Source organism: Ctenopharyngodon idella, chromosome 11, assembly GCF_019924925.1.
Source record: "Ctenopharyngodon idella isolate HZGC_01 chromosome 11, HZGC01, whole genome shotgun sequence".
Lineage (NCBI taxonomy): Eukaryota > Metazoa > Chordata > Actinopteri > Cypriniformes > Xenocyprididae > Ctenopharyngodon > Ctenopharyngodon idella.
Window position 1 is genome coordinate 5,390,482 of NC_067230.1, and position 14,533 is coordinate 5,405,014.

At 36.0% G+C, this 14,533-nt stretch overlaps 2 protein-coding genes across 3 annotated transcripts in view; one reads left to right on the forward strand and one right to left on the reverse strand.

The window, feature by feature from the left end:
* The window catches only part of si:ch211-51h4.2 (uncharacterized), a 137,880-nt gene extending 134,772 nt beyond the window's left edge, over positions 1 to 3,108 (forward strand). Inside the window, exon 19 of the mRNA XM_051912169.1 lies at positions 1,970 to 3,108. The gene's annotated coding sequence lies outside the window, so the exon portion shown is untranslated. The remainder of the gene's footprint in view (positions 1 to 1,969) is intronic.
* The window catches only part of tbl1xr1a (TBL1X/Y related 1a), a 63,353-nt gene that overhangs the window by 13,619 nt on the left and 35,201 nt on the right, over positions 1 to 14,533 (reverse strand). Inside the window, exon 3 of one of the 2 annotated variants that reach the window (XM_051912171.1) lies at positions 5,941 to 6,006. The exons of the other annotated variant lie outside the window; for it this stretch is intronic. The gene's annotated coding sequence lies outside the window, so the exon portion shown is untranslated. The remainder of the gene's footprint in view (positions 1 to 5,940; positions 6,007 to 14,533) is intronic. 2 annotated transcript variants of the gene reach the window in all.

The window sequence follows — 14,533 nt, forward strand, 5'->3', positions numbered from 1 at the left end:
AACCGTCACGGTCCAGACGTCACGGTTCGGTTCATGCAGTTAGAAGACGAATACAGTCAGTCACAGGCGATCCACACTCCAATCCAGAAGGGGGCGAGCACAGTAATGCTTTTTTAGCCTAACATATTTTAACCAGCATTAACCACCACCAATCGCAATAAGCTCTTTGTTTTGTTACTTTCGTAAGAAACAAAGTGCCATCTTTCAAATTGTCCATTTTATCATGAAATTCAAACAATAAATGCCGTTTTGACGCTTTCTGATGTGGCGTGACAGATCGCTGTATAGGCGATCATCCCTTCCTCTTCACTACTACAGAATGAACATGATGGTATGTTGAAAGATACAGTACAACTTACTGAAACGAATCATATCTCGTGGAATCGCTCAATCAGTGTTTCAACCGGAGAAAGATGTCAGTAAAACAGATTGTAAACAATGTCACGTAGTATTACATTTACCTCAGAAAAGCCATTCAGTGTCAACAGCTTGTTAGTTCGCTAGAGAAATTAACTGTTTCGCTAAATATATGCACTATATTAGCCTATATATATTAATTATATTTTACTTAACCTGTTAATGTAAGGCCCAAATAAATCCGTCATGAAAACAAGTTATGACAGCCACTGTGTAAATAATTATATTTCAACAACGAATTGGAGAAACAGAAGTTAATGCAAAAACTGCCTTATGTGTAATTTACATGTTTAACAGTACATACATTTTTATTATGATTTGAGTGTTGATGATATCTAAAAATAAATAGCAACTGAATTTAATAATTGTGCTCTGTTGTTAATTGTAACCTTTATTATAGTTAATGTTCAAGTAAGGGCTTCCTAATAGTTTGCAGCATTAGCAGAGATAGATTTTTTTTATCCTTAAGAAAATTTTAATTATAATTAAATAAATTTAAAGACAGAGACACAGTTGGTTCAGTAAAACATTGTTTAATTAAAAAAGAGAAAAAAAGTTAGTTTTCTCACCCTGCTGTACTGAACCCGTACCGAAACGTGACTTCAAAACCGAGGTACGTACCAAACCGTCATTTTTGTGTACCATTACACCCCTAATAAAAACACATTTTATAAACCAATTGCAAATGTTTTATCTAAGGTGGAATCTATTAAATGCAAAATCATCTATTAAAAACAAATCATCTAATACCATTAAGTATGAAGGGTCTTTGTAATGTGTTATTTTTTTTAAATGATAGGCCTTGTTTTGTTTGTTTTATTGAGCGCTTGCTTAATCAGAATAATAAGATTAACCATTTTGGAATAAAAATGATTCATTAAATGTCTACAAATTTATAAAATCCAAAATCATCTATAGACACTGGTTCATGAGATCACCCCTAACGCCAAACCACTGAAATTTCAAAACATTTCAAGTTATAATGTAATGAAGCCTTGTTTGCTGAAATCACACGAGTCTGGCAGTTTGATGTGCGCCCCGAAAGACTGGTTTGAAACAAACAAAGCATTATTAGTTTTTAGTATGTAAAATATACATTTCTTGTTTCTTTCTTTTTTGATGACAATTCAACATTTTCCAAAAATGAAGTTGAATGTGGATCTGATGGCATTTCTTTGCATACATGCAGCCTGCATCTTTACTTAATAATTGACTTTGAAAATACAAATACAATTTTGAGACCTCTATAAATCACTTTTTTAAGCAGTTATAAGATATCTGAACTTTTCACGGCTTAATTTTTTTAAAGAGAATTTTAAATCCTCGAAGGATTCACGGACACTGTTAAATCTTCTGCCAACAGCTTGAAGTACACACCACATGCCAAATGTTGAAAACAGTAAAGTTTGTGGGTGATGTAACAGAAGGACATTTCAGAGACAGAGAAGGTTATCTGCATATGTTGTGACATTGCTTCTGAGTGTTGCTGTCACTTTTCTGTCTGAGGTAATGAAATGACTATCATGTCAACGAATTTATCTTTGGCGCACAGGTGGGAGTCGACGTGCTGCTCCAAACCAGGACTTGACAGAGGGCAACAAAAAAATGGGTAACATGAGGATAAGACCTAAACTGCCTGGATTCCTGGAGGACCACTGGGGTTTGCGTAACATTTTTGTCCTTTGAGACCATAATCACTCTGAGAACTCTGTTTAGCATGTCATTTAAAAAGACAACAATGTGACTTGTTTATAGAAAAAAGGAAACATTTCAAAAGAAATGGGTTACAAATGAAACCAGCTTCTTTCTAGAACTGATTAAACCTGAAAAAATGAAAGTGATAATTATCTATATTAACAGATTCATACATTTCAATCTATAATTTTGTTGCCAATTAGCATACCGACACGTACGCACACTGTGACGATTAATTATTGTAAATCTACTGTCACTGAAAGTAGCAAGTCATCAGCATGTTGTTTTTGAATCCATGTGAAAAACGATGTTACCATCCTGTAACTGAATGATCCTGAGGGCTAATTTCATGTGCTGTAGCACAGACACAGACGTGCTGAGGATGTTTAATGAACTCATTTGCCTCTTAACGAGTGACACTAAATATGGCCTGATTGCCTGCAGCTACAGAGGTAAACTATGAGTACGCCAGATGAAGCCCACCCTACAGCCTACACAGCATTTCTTGTGAATCACTAAATTCAACACCATTTTGGACCAAAGGTGAGGCATTGATGTGTATGTTAAAGGACAAATGCGTTGTGAGCTAAGTGGACAGAGGAAAGCAATGCAGAACCTCAAGGGCTGAATCTCAGTCTCACAAAACCTGTCAAAAAAATTGCTTAATTCTCATATAAATGCATGTCACAAAAAGGGAAAATTCTTTATGCGTTACACTAATATTCAAAAGTTTGAGTCTGTAAGATTTTCTTTCATGTTTTTTTTAAATGCTGTTCTTTTGAACTTTCTATTCATCGAATAATCCTGAAAAAAATTTACACAACTGTTTTCAACATTGATAGTAATAAGAAATGTTTCTTGAGCAGCAAATCAGCATATTAGAATGATTTCTGAAGGATCATGTGACACTGAAGACTGGAGTAATGATGCTGAAAATTCAGCTTTGCCATCACAGAAATAAATTGCGTTTTGGATCAAAAAAATGAAGCCTTGGTGAACAGAAGAGACTTCCTTTAAAAGGACAGTTCAAAAATCTTCGAGTGGTAGTGTGTGTGTGTGTGTGTGTGTGTGTATATATATATATATATATATATATACACACACACACACACACACACACTCCTTTAGATATTGGGGTGACTTATGACCTGTATGGGCTTTTTATTTCATTTATTTTTATGAGAATCACATGGTTAACTATAGAGGAATCCAGAAAACCAGTATGTGACAAACCACAGTGGATAGTGAGTGATAACTGAATGAGCAAAAACAAAAAAAACTAAAATTCACCAACTCTGCCCATCATCAACACTGGAGCGCAGAGAAAGCCAATAATCAATACCAGATTTGTTTAACCACCCCCGGTCAGATACGAGAGTTATTCATCTGTATGTGAACCGAGTGCACTGACAGTGTTTCCAGGAACTCACTATGCCGCAACTCAGACAGCAGAAATGACTAATGAGTAACATATTTAAGGTCTATGGAGACCCGGTTAACACCGTTATCTACAGTGATAGAGGAACTATAGAGGAATGTCCCCTTTGACCAGATTCTGCTGCTGGTGTTTTTTTTACACATGTAGAAACTTAGAATTGGCTGTTTCTGGCTCATGTGGGACAGGCACTGCCTAAAGGTCTGCTGGAACATGATCTCGCTGGAGCAGTTCCGAAGAGTTACATCATATCACCACCTGCCAAAATCACTTACTATAGCTAGAGTGCCAGTACACACAGACTCATTCATTGTTCTGATTCAAGTGCATTAGCATTAGTGATTACGATAAGAAGCTTTTGTTAATTCTCAAATCGCAACAGTGACCGATAAAGGCAACTTTGGATAAAATCGTCACCTTTGGCCCATTATAAAAAGCAGATTGCTTCATTGATAAATTTGTTCATCTTCGAAACACAAATTAAGATCTTTGGAAGAAATCCGAGAGGTTTTTTTTTTTATCCCCCATAGAAAGCAACATAATTACCACATTCAAGGTCCAGAAAAGTATTAAAGACATGGTTAAAATAGTCGACGTAACTGCAGTGGTGGCCAATAATGAGTCGCCATTCTGACGTAGAAAACGGAAGCCTGCACTGTCTATACAACGTCACCTGCGAAACTGAAGGTCTTACGGGTTTGGAATGACATGAGGGCGAGTCCTTAATAACATAAATTTCATTTTTGGGTGAACTAACCCTTTAACTCTTTGAATTACTGCACTGCTCTGCGACAAGCAATAATTGATTCTGCTTCGGATTGTTTTGGAATAATTTTTCATGATTAATGGGAAAAAAAACAAAAAACAACCTCTAATTCTTTTCTAAGCAGCTTCCTCACTTTGTCAGGAAGTGAAGAAAAGAATAAAGAATATGAAATTGCCAATACATGCTTATTATTCCAACCATAATCATGAAAGCAATCATGACTTAGTGGGAAGTTCCTACCTAGGAGATCTGAAGGCAATATATGATCACAAGTTTTTGGTTTGATTCAAGAATGATTTTTGGAAATTTGACTGGATCAGTTTGATTGGAATTTGATTAATGATTTGATTCTGCATTTTTAAGTGCATTCATAGTATTATTTAAATGGATTTGTAATTGATGCATCAAGAAAATGAATGAATCATTACAACCCTATGTTCTTTTAAACTTTCTATTTATCAAAGATTGCTGGGGAAAAAAAAAACCTCTTGAACAGTAGTGTATATATAGTGTTTGTTAAATCTGAAGTCTAGTTTGATTGTCCATTTGCCAGTATAATGCTTTGATTTTCAGTTCTACATTCACACGAACTGCGTTCCTCCATGTCCTATGAATCTACCCAAGGTGATCAGTGTTGAGGAAGCTGTCATGAATAAAGCCTTGTTCAGACTGTCAGTCCAAATCCGATTATTTGTGTATCCGACTGGAATCTGATCTAAAAATTTTAATGTCCACACTGTGTATCGCAAGTGTTCAGATCCGATTTGTGTGTCCATGGTGCCTTTTTGTTTTCCGGAATATCTGCATTGGTTTCTATGGCAATGACGTTGCAGGTATACGCCAAAAACAACAACAACAACAACAACAACAACAACCGCAACATGGAGGGGTTTGCAATACAGATGTTGTCTTATTTACATCATGACAATGTGTAGCCGCTGGCACTGGACTACTGCGTTATGATGAGGCAACAGCAGAAATGGCAGGTATGAGCTGCTTTATTCCGGGCTATAGTCTCCCCCGGTCTCAAAACATGTCTCAGTTATAACCTATTGCCAATTTCTGCTCATCCGGCACTTTGCAACAACACAGCCTTGTTTCTGCAGCGACTTTCAGCATGTTTCCTATAACAACGTCTGACGTTTACGTTTTACGTTGTGTGAGAAAGTCACATAAACCACGTGAAATCTGATCAGAGCGGTCAGACTGAAACAGATTTCCAGAAATGTGACTTGAATATGATTCCAAACCACATATGAATGTAGCTCGAAACGGATTTGTAAAAAAAAAAAAACGCATTTCATGTGGTTTTTGGCAGTTCAGACTTGCTAAATCTGATCGGATTTCAATCGGATATGCACAAAAATCGGATTTGGACTGACAGTCTGAATGAGGCTTAAATGTGACCATGCTTCTCATTACAAGGTGCAAAAAACAAACAAAAAAAAGCCTAGAATGGTTGTAGAGAACAGTGTGTTCTGAATATTCCTGCTCTGAAACAGCTCTAACTTTTCCATGTCCTTTTCAAAAACACAGAGTGCAGCTAAAAAAAGTTTCCATTTTCCTGAAGGTGAAGAAAAAAAAAAAAAAAAAAGCCATCTTAGCACCAATATGCATTTATACTCACCACACTATCAGCTCTATTTCCGCAAGGCAAACGCTTTTTAAGGATCCAACCCAAGTGTCTCAGCACCTGCAATAACATTACAGAAAAAGGGTGAATGAAGCAGAATTTGTCAAGCATCTGGACTTGAAGAAAAAAAAACACCTGCAATGCACGCCTCAATTAAACCAACCTGTCTGAGGTCAATGAAAGCATGTTTGTGGACTTTGCAGCAACTGCTAGTTTAGATGGAAAATGTCATATCTTTCCTCATTTGGGAGACTGAGGAAAACTCTCTGGGAGACTCTCTGGCTCTCTCTATTGTTTTCCCATCTCTCCAGGGTAAGGTAACAGGCTGAATGTCTCCACAGACTTTCTTAAAATGTCTAATAAATCTCAATGTCTCCCTGTAATTTTCTTTGTCATGGCACTTGCATTTTTCAAGACAAAAATACCAGAAGTAATGTCTTTCTTGGAAATGAACTGTCCACACTGCCTTGTACATTAGGACAATGGGCTAAAAGCTTACGTCGACTGACATTACAACAGCTGGATTTCACTAATGTTTGTGTGGCTGTCAGCATTACTATGTAGATGATGTATACAGGGTTTTAAATATTTGACCTGCCAAAGATTTATTTGATCCTTTCATGTGACGATACCTGCCATTCTGGTTTAAAATGCTCCAGTGAGTGTTTGTGTAAACGCTCAGTGAAGGGCATCAAAGGTTTCTATTTACAATGTGTTTTTTGCAGTACTATATCGAAACGGCCAGATTTAAGTCGGAATCCGCTCAACACGGCTCAAAAGAGCGGCTTAAGTTCTTCGTGCTCGTGAATCCTATCATTATAACCAACAAAGTATAAACACAATGTCAATAAGAGATTCACTGCAGTCTAGGCAGCTTCATTGATTATAAAGGGAGTTTTCGGGAGTGCAGCTTTGTGTACCTCGCGTCGTAATTGACAGCTTCAGTGGTGATAATGGCATAATCTTTGCTCGCTTTCTGTATATAATATATATTTTTCATTCTGCTAACTACACTTGCATAGTTTCTGGATTTACAACCGTATTTAAATGCATGATTGAATATAATTGACAGCGATAACCATAGCAATGGACTGAACAAAATCTGATACTGTATGTAAATTGACCTGGGCATTAAGTCTTAGAGTGTAAATGAAAAATAATATACCGGTCACTTTTTATGTAAAGTGTTACTTTGTAGTTCAGTTTATTACTAACTCAAATCAGTCACTCAATGACATTGATTGTTATTTTATTTCATGAATAAATAGGACAACTTAAACTGTTTCTTTGCATTTATTTTGGATTTATTGTCAGCACTGGGCTCACAGTTCACATGGGTAGGGTACTTTGTACAGTGTGTGTGAAGGACTGTGTTGGTCTGCCACCACTGAAAATGATTTTTGACCCAGTAAAAAACCCTGATATACATTTTTAAATTTTAAGATAAGGGCACACCTAAGCCTACAACATAGACAAAACAGGTTCCACCACCGTCAGGTAAAAAGAAAAGAAAAGGGGAAAAAAAGGGGCATTGTTTTGCCCTACATTGCTTTTGGCTTTCAACCTACATTCATCATTGTTTAGATTTTTCCTGAAATGGGCCAACAGCTTCTTGATTAAAAAGACAGTGAAAAAAATAGATCACAAAAAAGATCACATTGCAAATTATTTAAGGGTTAAGATATCAACCATATATCAAGTAAACTGAAATTGTGTTTACTGCCCTGTCAAATGGTTTCGCCAAGAGAAGAAACAAATTGTAAACATGCGCTTTTTAGTAAGTGTTTATACAAAGGTCCATCTCACCACCAAAAAAACTCACTGTCACATCACCAAAACATGGTATCTGAAATATGGTCCTAAGTTGAAAATTTGCCCTGCCACATACCCACAGCTAAATCAGACCTAAAAGTAAAAAAAACAAAAAATAAACAAAAAAAACAAATCCAGGGGAGTTTTCCCAGGCACAGATTATGGCTGGGTCTGGAATTCATTTCTGCATTCATGAATCACCATCTTGGGCTCACCCTGAGTGTGCTGTAACTTTTCAAGGGCGCAATGAAACGCATGTATTGACATGGCTGTTAAGTTACAGCTATTGGCGGGTTTCAGTGGTCTCTTGTCTACAAAGTTTAAGCTTGAACAGAGATGGGTGGAAACTACTTCCTTCAGGCAGCCCGCTTCCAGTCCATGTCTCGTGGCTTTCTGAGACTTCTTTGTGCTGTTGCACCTGCTGCGTCTATCTGTTTTCCAGAGCAGCATACGTTCCAGTTAGCTCAGATTATTGGCCTGCGCTTGCTAAGCAAAGTAGCAGGTGTCGTTACAGTGTAATGCCAAAGAACGCCTGATCTGAGAGAAAGGGATGGCCAGAATTTGTTAAAAACCAACTCGGGAATTAATTCAGTTTGTAATCGGTTCGATTACATTGCCAAATCATGTAAAATGTTTAGGGAAAACACATTGGAAACATTTACATAACTCATTCTGAATTAAGCAATCGATACATTAACTACCACATGTACTTACACACCCTTACAAAAAGTTTTAAATCTTATACAGCCTGTTGCATTAGGCCCGAAACATGCTCTACTCAAAGCAGCAAGCTCAATTTACCACGTTGTTATTAAATGTGTCAGACTGCAATTAATAACGCAACACGAGCATGTTGCATTCACAGTGCTGCTATAAGTGCTATAGCAGACATTAGTGTAAACCTACACTACTACTAATTAGGGTTGTACAGCGTACCTGTGGTACAGTAGTATCGCAATTCCCAAGCCTCAAAATACTGCATTATTTGAGTCTAGTGCTTCAAGTGCCATTAACACAGGATGCGAGATGAAGCGCAACAGAATGAAACAAGGCGGGAATTCAAAACTCATTTTAATTTGACAGCATCTTATAAAGCAGAAACATTTACACCAAAAACACCAAAAGACATTTAACTACCAAAAATGTCCACCTGATACGTTGCTATACAAGCCAAAAATAGTAATAGTGCATGTGGAATATAAAAGTGAAAGCAACAGCACAAGAACTTCCCGTGAGTGTGGTTTGGGGTCATTTGTAAAACTCACACTTGTTATTGAAAATTGGCTATTTAAGTAAACTTTAAATTTTATATTTTGGCTTTACAAAGCAATGCTGTGTGATTATGGAAGCTTGTTTCCGCCACGAATAAAAGTAAAAGATATTTGCGACTTTTTATATCACAATTACTACTTTTTATCTCACAATTGTGAATTTATATCTCACAATTCTGACTTCTTTTCTCAGAATTGCGAAATGTAAACTCGTAACTGCGAGTTATAAAATCCAATTGAGGAAAAAAATCTTTTTTTTTCTCAACTGGAATTTATAACACGCAACTGCGAGTTTATATCACGCATTTCTGAGAAAAATCGTCAGAATTGCAAGATGTACACTGGCAATTGTGAGGAAAAAAAACCTCAAAATTGTGAGATAATTTTTTTTTTTTTATGCACTGGCAAAAACAAGCTTCCATAGTGTAATAGAGCTGTAAACAGGGTGAAAAATCAAAATTAGATTTTATTTTATTTTTTTCACTTAATTATTCCCAAAATTCAAATTATATTAAAATTCTAAAGACATTCATATTCAAAATACTAGCAAACACCAGATTTTTTTAAATCAACAGTCCACGAGATTTTTTATCTTAAATTAAGCAAATATTCAAATTTTAAATGCATTCAGAACTACATTGTTTTTTGTATAATAATAATATTTCAGTGTAATAATACGCATTTGCGTAAACTGTAAATAACACAACAGAAAAGCAATATGATGCATCCTAGGGCTGATGCAATAACCACAATTTCATAATGCCGCTCTATTGACGAGCCAACCGCAGAGGACTGCAAAAACTGCAGCAACCGCGATATTTGCATGTTTTCTATTTTTTGAAAGATTATCTTTCTCGTTTTACACTTCATGCATGTGTACTAAATATTAAACAAGTTAATAATGATAGCATAATGTGTACCATGGTGATTTGTACAGAGGCATCATAGATTTGCACTAAACAAGCCTAAACAGACAGTGAATGTGAGAGATCGACTGAGCGCGTGCTCATATATATTCGTGAAAAAAAGGTTGTCGTTTCCAAGGGTAGTGAAATCTCTGCCTTAGCATCGACGCATTACTGGTCAGCTGAGCCTTATAAAGTGGCGCTCAAAGTTAAAATGATTTTAACAGCTTGTTTCTTTTCATCTCTCTGAATGAATCAGCGTTTTAAAACGTGTAGTTGAATGAACAGTTTAAAGACTCAAAGACAGTCCCTTGCCGCCACCTTGTGGCGCAACAATGTAACTGCACTGACTGACAGCCTGTCTAGAACGCGCAGAGATGAGCAGTTTTGCTTATACTCGTGAAATATCAGCAGAAAGTCTCTTGTTTAGTCAGATTTGAGGATCGGAACTAACTATTATACATATAACAATAGCCCTACGATCTTATTGTCAGGTTTATGTTCTGTTATGTAGACCCTTATATTAACATTCTCTTCGGTTTACTTCACTACCTGTTTCAACGCTCTATTTAGTTTCGTTTTTGAATAAGACCTCGTTACACAGTTTTTATATTATATATATATATATATATATATATATATATATATATATATATATATATAAATAAAGAATGTTAATGAGCATAAGAGACTTCGTTCAAAAACATTAAAAATAGTAATGTTTCCAAACTTTTGACTGGTTTTTGAACGAAGTCTCTTATGCTCATTAAGGCTGCATTTATTTCATAATAAATACAGCAAAAAGCAATAATATTGTGAAATATTATTACAATTTAAAATTATGGTTTTCTATTTTAATATACTTTAAAATATAATTTATTTCTGTGATGCAAAGCTGAATTTTAAGCATGATTACTCCAGTCTTCAGTGTCACATGATCCTTCAGAAATCATTCTAATATGCTGATTTGATGCTCAGTTATTATCAATGTTGAAAACAGTCCTGTTGCTTAATTTTTTTTTTTTGGAACCTGTGATACTTTTTTCAGGATTTATTGATGAATAAAAAGGTTAAAAAGAACAGCATTTATTCAAAATTTAAATCTTCTCTAACAATATAAATCTTTACTATCACTTTTTATTAATCTGTGCTGAATAAAAGTATTAATTTCTTAAAAAAAAAAAAAAAAAGAAAGAAAGAAAAAAAAAATACTGACCCCAAACTTTTGAACGGTAGTGTATATTGTTACAAAAGATTTCTATTTTAAATAAATGCTGATATTTTTTAACTTTTTATTAATCAAAGAATCCTGAAAAAGTATCACAGGTTATAAAATAATATTAAGCAGCACAACTGTTTCCAACATTGATAATAAATCAGCATATTACAATGATTTCTGAAGGATCATGTGACACTGAAGACTGGAGTAATGATGCTGAAAATTCAGCTTTGCATCACAGAAATAAATTATATTTTAAAGCATATTAAAATAGAAAACCATAATTTTAAATTGTAATAATAATAATTCACAATATTAGAGACTTAACATTAAAAATAGTAATGTTTCCAAACTTTTGACTGGTAGTGTATATATGGCGGTAATACCACATATCGCGCTATTGAGCCACTCAAAAATACCGCAAGGGAAATTCCTTAACTGCGACAGCCCTAATGCATCCACACAATTAATTCAGGTTTTGTGATACTTTAGCTTTTATAGTACCGTGAGACACCAAAAAGGAATGGTGACGTGACAACCATGCTACTCATACTATAGTCAGTTTTCTCTTTCAGGTCAACTATTGTAAGAACAGATAATGCCAATAGCATTATACAAAACAATAGGTTACTATCAGTTAGAGAGAAGATTACAATAGGTTATCATGCAAACTGTGGGATTAACTTGGTAACATCTATGTCGCACTGTCGAATCACCTTTTAGCGGAACAAATCACCATGGCAACTTGTATTTTTCTTGGGTTTAGCTCAGGTGAGCAATTATTCTCTCATTCTAAGCTTTTAAGCCGAGACCTTTGTTTAAACCAACAATACCGTGTCCAATACTTTACCGAACACACCAGAGTGCAATCTTCAAGCGACAGACCCTTAAATATCAACACCTGCTTTCCACTGATAACTTTAATCAATACATACTAAATAGCCTTTTCGTTTGTTTGGTTTTTTTCTAGTGAACGGAAACAGGTTGTTGTCTGCGGTACAGTGGTAAGCAGGGGACCTAGATTCACACTTAAAATGTGCTAAAAGAAAATACCCTTTCTTCAGAAAGTCTGCTACCGAAATTGAAACTTTACATACTTGAGCACACAAAACATTTTCGGCAACCTTCACAATGCTACCTAGCTAAAAGGAAACAGATGTCACGGTTTTCTTTCAAAGAGCAGTTAGTCTTTCCTCCTACACACCAAAGTGACAGTTCAGTGGAGTATGGAAGGCTGTTTCTTCATCTCTCTCGTGAAGAAAGATGGAGGCTCCGACAGACGCTTCCCCTCCCCCATCAGTCGCAATAAGGTAATGAGGGGGGTGTTCGTTAACAACTGTTGATGCACCTGCTAGATAACTCAAACACCTTCTCTATTGTTTGGAGGATCTTACATCAGACAGGAAGCAGGCAGATAAAAAAAGGCTGTAATCATGTGTGATTTAGATCAAGCCGCAACAGCTCAGGCACAAAGGTTGCCTTGACATTAATGCTAAATAATCTGGGGAGGTGATGGCATCTATGAATCAGGTACAGTGCATATGAGGCAGACAAAAAGAAAGAAATAAACCAGGGATGGTCCAGATGGTTGACTAATGAGAATAGTGAGGTTGGCAAGATCATCTAGATTTTTTTTATACATTTTTTAGCCTGTTCACATTGTGTGATTCTTCTGTCCTTTACATTGTTGCTTGTCAGTTTGTACGATACAATCCCAATCTTTGGTAAAAGCAAAGGCAGATAATTATGTTTCGAAATATACTACTAGCCTACCTAAGCCATTGCATGGCTTGAAGACATTCATAAATTTTAAATACGGCACGCTCACTTCGATTTTTCCTTGTGTGTCCATGGCATGTGTTTTGCGCAAAAGCTGCACGCACCTCAAAACTACGCACTCTAATGATGGACCTTTCTTAATCAACCATCGATAAGTTTTATCGATTAAATTAATTGAATTAATCAATCGTTGATTAATCATTCGCATCACTAGTTGAAACCATGATATATTTTCTTTCAGATTATTTGATGAATAGAACATTCAAAAGAACATTGTTTATTTGAAACGGAAAACTTTTGAAACATTATAAATCTCAATACTTTCACGTTTGATTTCATGTTCCGATCTCTCGGACATGCCAAATTTAAGCTGTATCACATAAACCAAGGCAAACTCTTTCGTTAATTTGGAGTTGCTTAATTTGTGGACTTTGATAGTATGATGAACATGAAAGAAATAGCACTTTTAACCCTTTCATGTGTAAGTTTAAAATAATCAAATATTAAAATATACAGTACAAGGAAAAACAGCCGAAAAATACACATTTGCAACGGTATTGTGTTGTCATTCACCTTGTAGCACATGTAAGTGACGATTCTCTGTCAACCAATCAACGTTCTGCAGTGAGTGTAGCTCCACCCTTTTGGTACCAGTACTATTGGTACTATGGTGCTTGGTACCCCAACGGAAGGGTCCCCAAAAAAGTGGTACGGTACGGTTCAGAATTAGGGTACCATTCACAACTTCTGACAATAGAAATGGCAAAAATTACATACCGTACTGAACTGTACTGAACCATACCGCTTAGTGGAATGTGCCGTAACTGACCCCCCAGAGTGAGTTTTTTTTAAGGCGACTTATTTTAGAACGTTTCCCCTTATTGTTTACATGGCTTGTCATGTGACACACCGCAGCCACAGTAACACTAGGTGCGTTTACGTTTAAAAGTCCAATCTGAATGAAAATGCTCCATATAAACACCTCAATCGGAATACAAATGCCCAAACCGAATGAAATTGTAATAGGTTTGAGAGGGGTGAGATAAATCTTTCGGAACCGAACAAAATAAAAATTCTGCTATGTAAAAGCGTTAATCTGATAATGCATTAAACCTCATCATGTCAAGAGGCCAGTGGTCATCAGAATGCACAATGGCGGTGGCAAAATCAAACTGGAATAAAACCGAATCAACACATTAAATACACTATAAAGGAACTCAGAGTATCATTACTACAGACATTCATCCACACGCTTCTGCTTTTCGTCAGAGGGAGGGGTAGTATTGAGATGCTCCTTAGAGATGCACAGCCACCAAAAAGGTCAGCTTCCTGCGCCCGTCTTTTCCTCATTTCTTCCAGCAGTAATATGCTACAAATTCACGCTGTTGCTTGATTAAGAACAACACTTTACATAAAAATAGCGCACATAAGAAATAATGGAACTCTATGTTGACAGGAATACAAAGCGGCAAACAGGACATAAGCTAATGTGCGCATGTCACAAAGTCATTCCGATTGAAAGCACCAGCACATGTAAACACCATATCGGATTAGATATGTCCAAAAAAAAAAAAAAAAAAGTGTACATGTAAACGTGGCTA